General features: G+C 48.6%; 1 long non-coding RNA gene across 1 annotated transcript; it reads right to left on the minus strand.

Moving 5' to 3' along the window:
* Positions 1-11,170: 11,170 nt before the first annotated feature.
* Positions 11,171-14,361, minus strand: LOC103628200 (uncharacterized). The gene is made up of 6 exons (XR_002748264.1): positions 14,287-14,361; positions 13,220-13,295; positions 12,904-12,956; positions 11,601-11,682; positions 11,353-11,532; positions 11,171-11,256 (listed from the first exon to the last, which is right to left on the minus strand). It is a non-coding gene; the product is annotated as an uncharacterized lncRNA (long non-coding RNA).
* Positions 14,362-14,713: the final 352 nt, after the last annotated feature.

A 14,713-nucleotide genomic window follows, 5' to 3' on the forward strand; every position in this document is an offset into this window, starting at 1 on the left:
AGTCTATGGGGCTGAGGCTATCTTGCCCATAGACTTAGAATACGGTTCCCCGAGGATGAAGGCGTACGACGACCGAAGCAACCAGACCAACCGAGAAGAGTCACTGGACCAGCCGGAAGAGGCTCGGGACATGGCCTTACTACACTCGGCGTGGTATCAGCAATCCCTGCGCCGCTACCACGCCTGAGGGGTTCGGTCCCGAGACCTCCAGGTGGGCGACTTTGTGCTTCGGCTACGACAAGACGCCCGAGGGCGCCACAAGCTCACGCCTCCCTGGGAAGGGCCATTCATCATCGCCAAGATTTTGAAGCCCTGAACATACAAGCTTGCCAACAGTCAAGGCGAGGTCTACAGCAACGCTTGGAACATCATACAGCTACGTCTCTTCTACCCTTAAGATGTTTTCAAGTTGTTCATACACCTCGTTTACATACAGTCTAACCATCAAGGAATGGTCAGCCTTGCCTCGGCAAAGCCCAACCCTCCCTCAGGGGCTAGAAGGGGGGCACCCCCTCTGCGTCAAAATTTTCCTCGGAAAAAGTCTTTCTGCCAGAACATCTTTCGTGCCTTTTGACTACCTCGAAAGTGGGATCCTGAAAACGATGGAGTACACGTAAGCAGGCAAGGCCGACCGAGCCGAGGGACTCCTACGCCTCCGGGATACGGATACCTCACTCATCACCTTCTGCGATAAGTAACTCGCACTCGGATAAGCGATCCCGCTGGCCGAACAAGTCTTAACGTTCGAAAGCTTTTCTGCCGAAACGATTTTTCGTGCCTTCTCGACTATATCGATAACAAAATCCTACGGACGAGTAAGAGTACACGTAAGCGGCAAGGCCGACCGAGCCGAGGGACTCCTACGCCTCCGGGATACGGATACCTCACTCATCACCTTCCATGAAAAGTAACTCTCGCTCGGACAAACAACTCTGTTACCGACAAACAAGTCCTGATACTCGAAACAAGGGGAAAAGAAATGCAGCTTTACAACACGACAATGGTATGTTTGGGCCTTGGCGGCCACAAAAAACATACGCACACTACAGATAAACTGTTCCTGCAGGATCAGACATCAATGGGGGAGCAGCAGCACCCTCGGCGTTGACTCCACCTTCAGCGGAGTCCGACCCAGCCTCGGACGGCGACACGGTCGAAGGATCTCCACCTCGAAAGAACCTATCAGCACCACGCCTGGGCCATCGTCACCGGGGTCTCCTCCGGGAACCCGGCCCGAGCAGACGGCTCGACCGGCCGCTCCGTAGCCTCAGCCAGCTGTCCCCTGAGGACATCAGCCTGGCTCATGGCCTCGGCAGCCTGACTCCGGCGCTGGTCTCGCCAGTGGACGGCCCGGCCAGGCTCCGGCCAACGAAGCTTCTTTTCGAAGCCAACTCCGCCTCTGTCCATGCTGACACCGCTGCCTCCGGCTCCGGCTCATCGCAGAGCGGCCGAGGGTTCCTTTAACTAAGCAAGAGAAGCCTCGGGCGGCAAGGCCGACCGAGCCGAGGGACTCCTACGCCTTCGGGATACGGAAACCTCACTCGTCACCTTCGGCAAGACGCAACTCACACTTGGTTAAGCGGTTCGGCTAGCTGACAGGCGAGTCCTAGTGCTCGAAATGAGGAAGAAACACGGCTTCACGCCAAAATACATAAATGTTCAGGCCCCGATAGCCACAATGAACACACACCGGCACTCAAAGTGCCATTACAAACGGAACTCCAGTTCCGCCCCCGCGGGTATGAACAACCTCCACATCGGAGAGCATGCGGGGCGACAAACTCCGGGCGACTCACCAGCGACCTCTGCAGCAGCAGCGATGGTCCCAGGACGGACGCTGCCGCCGGAAGGCTCTCGTTCGCGTCTCCACTCAAGGGACGAGAACCAGACATTAAAGCCAAAGAGCCGGAGGTCAGACCGCAGGTGGTGCTGACGGTCTCGACGGCGGAGAAGCTTTCTCCAGCTGCCAGCACCTCAGCACGACCTATCCACCGACACCGCACCAGCGAGCGCCGGCTGCCCCAAAGCGCACCGGCAGGTCCTCACTCTCGTCCTCGCCACGAAAACGAGGACAGAGGACGGAATGTTGCACCCTGGCTGGGCAGCAACAGTTCGCCTTCCCCGGCATGGCTGGAGGACGCCTCCTCCGCAGAGCTGGAGGATGGTTTCCACCCCTAGAAGCTGAAAGAAGAGGTGGCCGCCGACCCGTGCGGGAGGTAGAGCTCCGGCTCGCCTCGCCCTCCACCCCAGCAAGGACGATGAAGATCCTTGAAGCTGAGGGCGGGGCAGAGGCCACAGCCCGGCTTGCTTCTCCCCACCATCAAGCTGGTGGTCACCGTCTTGGGTGACCACCGGCGAGGGGATGCAGCCGGGCCGCCTGATGAAAATCCTTGAAGTCGAGCGATGGCTGAAAGGTACCAACTTCTGCGAAGTTGCGTTCCTCCAACGACGACAAGACGAAAGCAACGCGGGCGCTCCCCATCCGGGGGCTCGGAAGGTGGAAGGGCGCGACGCATGAGGAGAATGCGAAGACATGGTTGCCATCCAAGGGGGTCGCCCTCCTTTTTAAAGGCGACTCACCCCACTAGCGTCCTCAGGCGTCGCGGACTGAGTCTTCACCAACACGCTCCAAGGTCTTCCCCATACGACACGGGGGCTGGGTCCCACGCGTCATGCAAGCTGGCCCAGGACAGAAGAAGCCAAACCGCCGCGCGCGGTGCGCGTAACTTCCGAGCGGTTACAAGCACTCGACCACTTTCGCCCAGACCAGCGGGTGAAAGGGCGGACCGCCATGCAGGCGGCATGCAACTGCACCAAGGGGGCGCACCCTTTCGACTTCGACGCGTCCAGCATGGAGGCCCAAGCCCACACGTCATGTAACCGGCGCGTTGGTTACTACGTGCGAGAAACTGCACCGCCACTTGCGCTAGTACCGCGCCTTCTCGACTGCGGAACCGGTGCCGTGACTTGAGGCAACCCTGCGCATGGCCCCACAGTGCCAACCGATCACATCGGTCATGGGTCGGTCCGCCGCGGGAGAAGACGCGACGATCGATATGGCCAAAAGTGGGCCGGCAGTAATGGCGTCGGCAGGCGGGCGGAAGCAGCGGTCAAGTCGTCTGCAGGCTCACGTCCCCTCCTGGGACAGCGAGAGAGCCCTCTCCCACGGCGTGAAGACGACGCGCCCATGTTCCGTCCCTCGAACGGCTCGCGCACGCACAACGGCTGCCCCGCGAACCACTCGTCCCGTCGCATCAACTCTGCAGCAGAACAGGCGGCACCTTTGGCAGGCGAAGCAGGCGACGCTTCACCTCCGCCATAATGACCGCGTCAAAAAAGGTGCGCCACGTCGTTCGATTTCGTATCCTTTTCCTCTTCCCCTTTCTCTCTCTTGCTACAGGGACCGGGAAAGGGGATACTCCGAAAGGGATCCTTCTCCGCGAAGGAAGCGGGCCCCGAGCCCTCCTACTGATCAGAGGTTCGAAGGCTGGCCCCTCGGAAGGGTTCGACAGCCGCTTCAGAGCACTCGGGCTCCGCGCCCACTACTGGTCAGAGGTTCGAAGGCTGGCCCCTCGGAAATGAATCCAAAAACTTATATATTTGCAAATGAAATCTCAATTGGGGTCCTTTTTGCAAATGAATCCAAAACTTAGGGTTTGGGTTGTAAATCTTCCCAAATGTGAACCATGTGACTTTATATGCTTAAACATAGTACTTTTGACACTTTAATCCAAATGTGCATAGTTTTTGCACATAGGCCCCTAGGGTTTGGACTTAGGGTTTTTCAGGGTTTCAATTGAGGTTTCTGGTATCCCAGGGGTATAGATGTAATGTAGATCTATCTTTAGTAATATTTTATGATTGTTTTACTTAAACCTTAGGGTTTTCACAATTTGGTTTATGTTTTACCCCTTTAATCCCTATTTAGGGTTAAGTTTCCTATCTAGGGTTCTATTTGCAAAATGCTATAACAATACAACTTGTTTGAAATTTTTACCTAGTGAATGCACTCTAGGTGTGTCAAACATATGCAATGCCAATGTTTATGATGCCATGCTCAAGTTTTAGTTACAGTAACACCAGGGGTGTTACAGGTTCGATAGCCGCCTCAGGCCCCTCGGGCTCCGCGCCCACTACTGGTCAAAGGTTCGAAGGCTGGCCCCTCGGAAGGGTTTGACAGGCGCCTCAGACCACTCGGACTCCGCACCCACTACTGATCAGGGGTTCGTAGGCTGGCCCCCGAAGGGTTCGACAGCCGCCTCAGAGCACGCAGAGCGAGGGATGACTCTGGGTACGTCCGATACATGGCCGAGGCTCGGGCTACACTCCCGAGGTACCCTAGGACATTTCCGAGACCAGCAGGAACGATTCTGTAACGGAATCCCATCAGAGGGAGGCATCGAGCCCTCGGACCCTATCAAACGGGACCGGGTCCGGCAAATCACCTGCAGGTACTTTTGGAGCGCGCCTCTGGGCCACTAGCCGACCCTTATCGAACGGGGCACGGGCGTCCACTCGGATCACCCGTTAGCAACTCACTGGAGACACCATGTTCGGCGCCCTCCGAGGGCAACATGGCGCTTTCCCCCCTCCTCCTTGCGGAAAGGCGACGCAGGGGCGTATGAAAAAAGCCGAGTCAGTCCTTGACCATCCTCTCGCTCTGTGCGGAGGCTCGGGGGCTGCTCTCACAAACCTAGCTCCGGCCAAACCGTTGACAGCGTCAACATAACAGCCCGAGAACTTGGAACCTGACTATGCGCCCGGGCTACAGCCAGTTCGCATGAGGGAACAACCAGACCGGCCGAGGCATCACGAAACTCGCTAAGACCTCAAAGGAGTCAAACCACTCCTCCGAGGCCTCGGGGGCTACACCCGGCGGGTGCGCTCGCACGCACCCACCGGAACGAAACGCAACCGAGAAAGGCCGGTCCCCTTGCAAAAAAGTGCGACAAAAGCCTCCAAGCGAGTACCAACACTCCCTTCGAGGCTCGGGGGCTACTATCGGGGACCATAATTAGGAGTACCCCCAAGACTCCTAATCTCAGCTGGTAACCCCCATCAGCACAAGGCTGCAAAGGCCTGATGGGCGCGATTCAGGTCAAGGCTCCGTCCGCTCAAGGGACACGATCTCGCCTCACCCGAGCCCAGCCTCGGGCAAAGACAGCCGACCCAGGAGGATTCACGTCTCGCCCGAGGGTCCCCTCAAGCAACGGACGCACCTTCGGCTCGCCCAAGGCCCAGGCTTCGCGGAGAAGCAACCTTGGCCAGATCGCCACGCCAACCGACCGTATCGCAGGAGCATTTAATGCAAGGATCGCCTGACACCTTATGCTGACACGCGCTCTTCAGTCGACAGAGTCGAAGTGACCGCAGTCACTTCGCCGCTCCACTGACCGACCTGATAGGAAAACAGTGCCGCTTCTGCTGCTCCGACCGCCGTGCCACCCGTCAGGGTGAGGCTGACAGCCACCAAGACCGGCCTCAGGCGCCATCGGAAGCTCCGCCTCGCCCGACCCCAGGGCTCGGACTCAACCTCGACCTCGGACGATGGTCTCCGCCTCGCCCGACCCCAGGGCTCGGACTCTACCTCGACCTCGAACGACGGTCTCCGCCTCGCCCGACCCCAGGGCTCGGACTCTACCTCGACCTCGGACGATGGTCTCCGCCTCGCCCGACCCCAGGGCTCGGGCTCAACCTCGACCTCGGAGGAGCCTCCGCCTCGCCCGACCTCGGGCACGAACCGACCACGTCGCAGGGGGAGCCATCATTACCCTACTCCTAGCTAGCTCAGGCTACGGGGAACAAGACCGGCGTCCCATCTGGCTTGCCCCAGTAAACAAGTAATGATGGCACCCCGCGTGCTCCATGACGACGGCGGCTCTCAGCCCCTTACGGAAGCAAGGAGACGTTAGCAAGGATCCGACAGCTCTGACAGTTGTACTTCCACAGGGCTCAAGCACTCCTCCGACGGCCACGACATCACATGAACAGGGCGCCAAAACCTCTCCGACAGCCACGACGGCATGTACTTAGGGCTCTGTCTCCTCTCTGCTAGACATGTTAGCACACTGCTACACCCCCCATTGTACACCTGGGCCCTCTCCTTACGTCTATAAAAGGAAGGTCCAGGGCTCTCGTACGAAAAGGTTGGCCGCGCGGGAGAACGGGCCGATGCACAAGGCTCTCTCTCTCCCACGCGAACGCTTGTAACCCCCTACTGCAAGCGCATCCGCCCTGGGCGCAGGACAACACGAAGGCCGCGGTTTCCCCCTTACTGTCTTTCCCCCCTTTGTGCTCCGTCTCGCGCCGACCCATCTGGGCTGGGACACGCAGCGACAATTTACTCGTCGGTCCAGGGACCCCCCGGGGTCGAAATGCCGACACAAATACTCCGCAAACCAAGGGTCGTTTTTTGCCCTCATATTGCTAACAAGCTTTAAGTGGGACATAGACTCCCATAGGTAAGACATCCGTAGCGAAGAAGCGACCACTTGAGCCCTTGACCCTTTACGAACAACAGGCAAGACCTGTCTAAAATCCCCACCGAAGACAATGGTTTTACCACCGAATGGCAGTCTAAGACGACCCATTATATCGCGCATGCTATTGTCTAGTGCCTCCACAGCTTATCTCTTAGTCTTAGAAGCCTCGTCCTAGATAATGAGAGATGATTTTCGTAGCAACTCTGCGGTTCCACTCTGCTCTGTGAAGCAACATACAGCACCATCATCAATAGTGAGAGGTATCTTGAAGCGTGAATGTGCGGTTCTTCCTCCAGGCAATATGGAAGCCGCAATGCCAGATGTAGCTGTTGCCACTGCAATCTTGCCCTGATTGCGCAGCGTCGCGAGCAGCACTCTGTATAGATAAGTCTTCCCAGTGCCACCAGGTCCATCCACAAAGAACAATCTGCCCTGATCGGTTTTAACGGCAGACATAATCTTATCATAGGCGGCCATTTGTTCCTCGTTAAGAGAGTCCTTGAGAACCGCATCTGCCAATGCCAGTTCGATACTTTCCTCCTCATAAACCTCCCTAGCAGTACCTATAGCATCGTCATACGTGTCGATGATAGGTGGAAGAGGGAATGTCTTTATGTCCTTTCCCATTGACTGCAGCATGTTCGTAATGTCAATCAATACCATCTGTTCAACATAAGTTTTGGTCTGACTCATGCATTGATAGTCCTCTGACATAGCATCTAGGTGTTTCCGCCATAGTACAGCCACATCGCTTGGCTCACAGTACACCAATATTGTGGCAAAAAGCCGTCGTAGCGTCGATGGCATCTGGAAAAGAGCACGTTCAGTGAGACAGTCATCTAGTGTGTTGTCCGACTCAAGCAGTCCCCTTCTCTCTGCTGCCTCACGAAAAGTCGGTAGCGTGACACCATCTATTGTCCTTAGATCCACATATGAGGTGGCACCAGTCACGTGGTTTAGGAGAACACGAAGATAGTAGCGCTCCCCCTCGGCCGGATGAGCAGAGACTATTCTACCGACTTGTCCACCCGTATCTCGTTTCCTTCATTGCCATACCTTGCCCTTACCACTCTGGCAAGTGTACCACTCAGGGAAGTCACGATACAGGATGCCCCGAGCCTCCTCGTGTAGCCTATTTGCCTCAAAATATGCTGTGAGCATTGACCTATCAGCACCTGGACGGTTGACGACTCGCTCGACCATTTGGCGCTCGTGAAATGCCACCATGTGCATGTTAAGAAGATGGAGCTGCAACTGCATCACAGGTGGAGAGTTCTGACTAAGCTCAAAGCCGTATATCCTCCATAAGGCCTCTGGAGGGGTCACCCACCTTGCATCTCTGTACTACTTGATCTCATCTACATCATCATCTGCCTTGCTCGCATCTCTCATAACAACATACACACGATCATGGCCTATGTATATGTACTTGAACAGGTATTTAACAGCCTTGATGCTCCCGCATGCCTCAACATTGATGCATGTGACAGTTGAAGAGCCGAAGGAGGTAAGGGTTGTAAGGGACAACCCATCTATTGTCCAATTCGAACCCTCGAATCTTTTCCTTACGCCCATCGTCACGACGTCTGTAAACAGGATATGAATCCTTCCCTTGCAAAGTTGCGTCACAGAAAGGCCGGGGATAATGATTCTTGCACGATGCATGACCCTTAGTGCATGGGCAGTTAGGATTTAGCGACCCGCACGGGCCATGCATCATATGCTTGATAACCATCTTTCGTAGTTCAGGGTACTTTTTGTCTAGGATCTCGGCTGAGATCAAAAGATCATACTGCTCAGGGCACGTGAGCTTGTACTTCCTCTGCATAATTAGTAGAAAATGGGCATGGGGCAAACCCCGCTTCTAAAACTCCACGACATAGGCGTAGGCCCGGACCTTACCGAGAATATCATACTTAGTCAGCCTATGCTTTAACTCTTGTAGCTTCGCGTGAAAGACACGCACTACAAGATCCGGACGATCTTGCGGTGTCTGCCCAGGGAGAAGCTCCGTCCTTATCTCATCCCAGTTGGGGTTACATGTCATGGTAAGAAAGATGTCTGGTTTCCCAAACTTCCGCACCAGAGCCATAGCATCCATATATCGACGTCTCATGTCACGAGGACTGCCAATAAACGACGGTGACATCACAGTTCGCTTCCCAACCTTTTCTGCTCTTATGTCTCCATCTAACATACTATCCACCAAGCCCTGGTACAGGTCAGCTCGTAACCGGTCCTGGTTTTTACGTATGAAATCTAAACGGGAGCTCTCAATCTTGATGTACGTGTCAACTGCGAACTGCTGGAAAAGTCGCTTACCATGAAGTATTGGATTGAATATCCCTGGACGAATCTAGAATTTGTAGCAGTAATAGTCACGTACGGACACACATAGATGGTTAGGAGATTCTGCATACGTAAGGATTGATTATTTTGTGATGCCGAAAGGATAGTTAACAATGTGTTATGTAAGAAATATCAAAGAAACAACTAACCTGCATCTTCATCGTTTTCATTACTTGCCCTATGCGTCGCACGGTATGCATCCACTTCGCCCATGGATACACCGACCTTTGGTATGTTTGCATGCCATCCAAGTTCACCTCTAGGGAAGAACAGTGGATACGATAGTGCATCATAGCATCCATGGTATGAGCGAATGCCGTGGCTTGACCTATCCTTCCCATGTAGCATAACACTCATGCTGAACTGGCCTCGCCGTTTGCTCCCCTCGATCCAGACAACAGCGACCTCTGAAGTGAGAGGCGTGTTATATGTCTTCTAGTTCAACGTCTGGTCAAGGTTCAATGTGATACGATAGTCATCAAGGTTCTCAACATGGCCCATGCTCCTAAGGTGCTCAGAGTACGAGTTTCCATGGAGTATGCCAACTAATTGTTTAATAACATCTTTGTCTTTCTGTTGACATTCTTCGCGGCACTTACAATACCGATGCTCAAGATTGGGATCATCATCGTAAAAGTAAAGCTCAAGGTGTTTATGCTCCGCCCCACCTTCCCTACCAAATGACTTGATATTGTGGTACATCATGCCTTGTGCTCGGAATGTGTATATACCAGAATCTCTCACATTAGTTGTCATACTATCGAGGCAACAATACAGTGAAGTGAAAGAGAAATGGCCATTAAAAAACCTAATGTTATCAGGAAAGTGTCTAGCATCAGAGTTTGTACTATCCCACAACCTCTGGAGCTGGGGAGGGGTCTCCAGTGGGGCTAGCTCAACCTTCCCACTACGACGACAAAACCCAGGTGGCTCATACTCAAACTTCTTCGCAGTGCAATAACCGCAGTTGGGAACAGACTTCAGCATATGTGTTTCTTTAGGCACGTTAGTGTAAACTTTGTCATACGAGTCAGGCAAACCAGTGGCAGTAGATTCATCTTGAGTACCATCAATCTCGATGTCCTCGTCGGTCTCATCATCTAATATTTTTTTTGGAAAACAATGATTAAGACACGTGTAGTTATATAAGTCGTGGTATCATAATAAAAATTGAGGTACGCACATTGCCCAGCGAATAGGTATCCATCGTTCTCATCATCATCCTCATCCTCTTCGAATATGACACCCTCATCATCATCACCTAAATCGTGAAAATATGAGCCACGTAAAAGACAAGGGCATCTAGGGTGGGGGGAAAATGTAACGTGAACAAAGATTTTTAACAAGTACAATTGGAAATGAACTTTGGCTTCGTATGTGTATGGTCCACTCCTTGTTCAACCATGCCTGCACTCACATGTTTAGTTGGACTACATGCTATCGTCATCGTGCAATATTCATTTAAAATTGGTTGTAATTACCATTGGTGTGGATCTCTGCAGTCGGATGGGCTGTGTCCAATCGTCTCCTTCCATAGCGTCACAAATAGTATCCTCGGTCACTGTAGCCACATTCCTTCCAATGCCGTCTTCAAATTGTTGGTTTCGACGGCCTAAGGTAGCTGGTCTTGTCCCAGATAGCACATGATGTCTACGTCTTAGTGGCTCAGTAGACATATCGAGTGAACCAACATCCTTAGTCTGTGTTGAAGTTGGCAGGAAAGGTGTCACGGCGAATTCAGGGATAACCCAGTCGCAAGTGGTAACTGAGGATCCATATGGTTCAATTCCATATGTTGTAGGACGTACAACCTCAGGGGTATATACTGGGTCCTCCATGGCGATGGACTCCTGATTCAAAGTGTCACCCTGCAGTGTTCTACGTTTTCTGCTGCACTCTTTGTTAGCATCTTTCCGTCTTGGTGTCTTATTATACAACCTAAGACGTACACGTCTAGACTCCCTCTCGACGGGGGTCATGTTTTTGTACCGCTCACTAAAGTAGGCGGCCCTTTTCATAGTATGCTTAGGTATGTTATCAACAGTTTCATGCACACAACTTGGAATAAGGCATGTCTACGTTTAATGATTTGAAACCTGCAATTTTTTTGCATATTTAGCCAAGCAAACAATCATGTACCTGGTGTCAGAAGGTCTTTACTTGTGACAATGTTGTTTGCCTGGAATGTCTCATTCCTATGCAACCAATCGCTGTCATCATATGCATCCAGATTTACTTGTTCGTCTCCACCTATATTTAGCATTTTAGCATAAGTAAAGAGTTAACATAATAGATAGTGCAAATGTGACAAAAAAAATTGTGATTGTTATACCTGCAATGTCTTGTGTTGACAAATTTGTGAAATCAATGGTGCTACAGTCATCTGGAAAGCTAACCACCTCACATGCCTAGTCCGTATTAAAGTCTTCTTCATATATCACCCATTTACAAAAGGCTACACATCAACTTTGTATAGTACAAACATGTAGGTATAACAATAAAAAAATTAACTTTTCATCACCTCTGGATGAGAGTGGCTCTATCGATAGTCCTTTATTTCGTTGACGTGCTTCACGACGCTTCCTATTTTTCTCATTCTTTTCTTCAACAGTCATCGCAGCATATCTTTCCCTATCCCTTTGCCTCTTACGTTCCTTAGCATCAACAATTGGTCCAAGCGAGTTCGATTCATTTTGATTACCTACAATGCAACTTTGTATTAGTGTCCGTACTTAATACGTTTTGACACGCATGTAATAAGCTTTATACCTGTAATGATGGTGTTTGAGATGTCTGTGAATGGTGTGCGACCAGCATTGTATCCTATCTGATCCATAACAAGAAGAGTGCCCTACAAAACATCAGCACATAAACAACACTAAAAGAGGGTAGACAATCGGTAGTCCTTTTATATGCATTCATCCAGTTAACCAGATATAGCTCTATCAAACAAAACAAACAAGGGTAACAAATATATAGAACACACATAATAGAATCTGAAATGAACAACCAACTGCAATGATTAATAAGCTTTCTTGGTATGGTAAAAAGCAAATAGAAATGACTGGAATGGACTACCAAACTGTCGTTGGACATGATATAGAAAAAACTATAGACAACAACTATTAGATAATTCACCATAATAGATAAATTTTGTTTGGACATTGTAAATCTAACCAATTATCTTGAAAACCCTAATTCCAAATAGGTTATTAATGTAAAGCTCCAACTAAATTATCTAAAACTAAAACATAAAATTACATTATGTTTCCTGTTTATAGATTGAAATAACAGTCTTTTAAAAATGACTTTTTAGATTCATTTATATTTCATGTTTATATAGATTTAAACAACAACATTTGGAGTGACACATTGATTCTTAGAAGATTTCAACCAGAAAAGTCACTCTAATGCAATAATAGACCACACTCTATGATGACAAGAACATTGATCCATAAAACAAATAAGAATTAGAAAATGCAGATATCAAGGAGAGACAATTGGTATGGACCTATTTGGGCTATCTGGGAGAGACCAACATCCAATGAAAATAGACCTATGTGGGATATCTGGGAGAGACCAACACAACCAGTTGACAATATAAACAAAGGTGGAAAAATAGACTTTGGCTGAACTTGCAGAAGAAAAGGACCGGTATGGATCTATCTTTGTTTATGATCACAAAATGATTAATAGATGACCATCTCTCTCTTATAACGACACCAAAGAGGACTATCTCTTTGATGAATCAAGGGCAAGCAACAAATACATACATCCTAGATCAACAAATACACTACTCTGGTTCCACCATGATGCCAAAAGTAGCTTACAGTGAGACACAGCGAAAGGAATTATTTAGTCCAGATAAATTAATGTACATATATACATAGCAAGGAATATAAACAACCATTGTTTTACATTTGTCGATCGTGTGTTAGTATTAATTTGGTACAAGAATCATATAATACAAGGAACTTTAAAAGGAATCAAATATCTGTAGCCATTAATATGCTATCTAGTCCTAAAAATACACAAGATGCTAACTGGGTAGTTAAAAAAGGCATGTATGTACCTTGTCAAACGAAATGGGTTGATTTGCTTGTATCGACGTGGAGGCTTGTCCTTCTGTTAACCGGTGAAACAAACTATAATATCAGTGCAGTTAAAGTATAATCTTAAAAATACAAGATGATACAAGACTCCTCACAGGAATGGAAAAGGGCTATGCTGACTTATTAAACAACAATCAGCACTTATTTTCTTTCATCCAAATTACTCAAGGATCATATAATCTAAGTAACTTTGAAAGGATTCAAATATGTGTAGCCAGTAATAAGGTATCTAGTTCAAACGAAATGGGGATGACAAAAAAATAAGCATGACGGTACCTTGTCAAACGAAATGGAGATGCCTTCCTTGCTATGTGGTGACAAGATATGATTCTATCGACGTGTGCAATTAGTACTGGAAAAGTATAATATCAGTGCAGTTAGTCCTGGAGTTGAACAGAACCTAAAAATACAAGATGATACAAGACTCCTCACAGGAATGGAAAAGGGCTATGCTAACTTATTAAACAGCAGTCAGCACTTATTTTCTTTCATCTAAATTACTCTTTGCCAGGGAAAGTTAGGATGAAAAGTAGCCTTGCACATAGCCAAGAAATTTTACACTGCGCTAACAAATTGTGATATGACCAGCCTTGCATATAGCCAAGAAATTTTATATTGTGCTAACTTAACTCAACTGAATTGTCATGATTCTATAAAAAGAATGCAGCTCATCTCTTTGCATTGTTGATTAAAACTAAGTTATTTACAAGTCACTGTAATGCAATAATAGACCACACTCTATGATGACAAGAACATTGATCCATAAAACAAATAAAAATTAGAAAATGCAGATATCAAGGAGAGACAATCGGTGTGGACCTATTTGGGCTATCTGGGAGAGACCAACACAACCAGTTCATAGTATAAACAAAGGTAGAAAAATAGACTCTGGCTGAACTTGCAGAAGAAAAGGACCGATATGGATCTATCTTTGTTTATGGTCACAAAATGATTAACAAATGACCATCTCTCTTATAACGACACCAAAGAGGACTATCTCTTTGATGAATCAAGGGCAAGCAACAAATACATACATCCTAGATCAACAAATACACTACTCTGGTTCCACCATGATGCAAACCATGATGCAAAAGGTAGCTTACAGTGAGACACAATGAAAGGAATTATTTAGTCTAGATAAATTAATGTACATATACATAGCAAGGAATATAAACAACCATAGTTTTACATTTCTCGATCGTGTGTTAGTATTAATTTGGTACAAGAATCATATAATACAAGGAACTTTAAAAGGAATCAAATATCTGTAGCCATTAATATGCTATCTAGTCCTAAAAATACACAAGATGCTAACTGGGTAGTTAAAAAAGGCATGTATGTACCTTGTCAAACGAAATGGGTTGATTTGCTTGTATCGACGTGGAGGCTTGTCCTTCTGTTAACCGGTGAAACAAACTATAATATCAGTGCAGTTAAAGTATAATCTTAAAAATACAAGATGATACAAGACTCCTCACAGGAATGGAAAAGGGCTATGCTGACTTATTAAACAGCAGTCAACACTTATTTTCTTTCATCTAAATTACTCTTTGTCAGGGAAAGGATGAAAAGTAGCCTTGCACATAGCCAAGAAATTTTACACTGCGCTAACAAATTATGATATGACCGGTCTTGCACATAGCCAAGAAATTTTATATTGTGCTAACTTAACTCAACTGAACTGTCATGATTCTATAAAAAGAATGCAGCTTATCTGTTAACAGATAATTTTGGATTCTCCAACTCTTAAACCAGAGGAATAGAGGAAGA

Source organism: Zea mays, chromosome 5 (assembly GCF_902167145.1).
Source record: "Zea mays cultivar B73 chromosome 5, Zm-B73-REFERENCE-NAM-5.0, whole genome shotgun sequence".
Lineage (NCBI taxonomy): Eukaryota > Viridiplantae > Streptophyta > Magnoliopsida > Poales > Poaceae > Zea > Zea mays.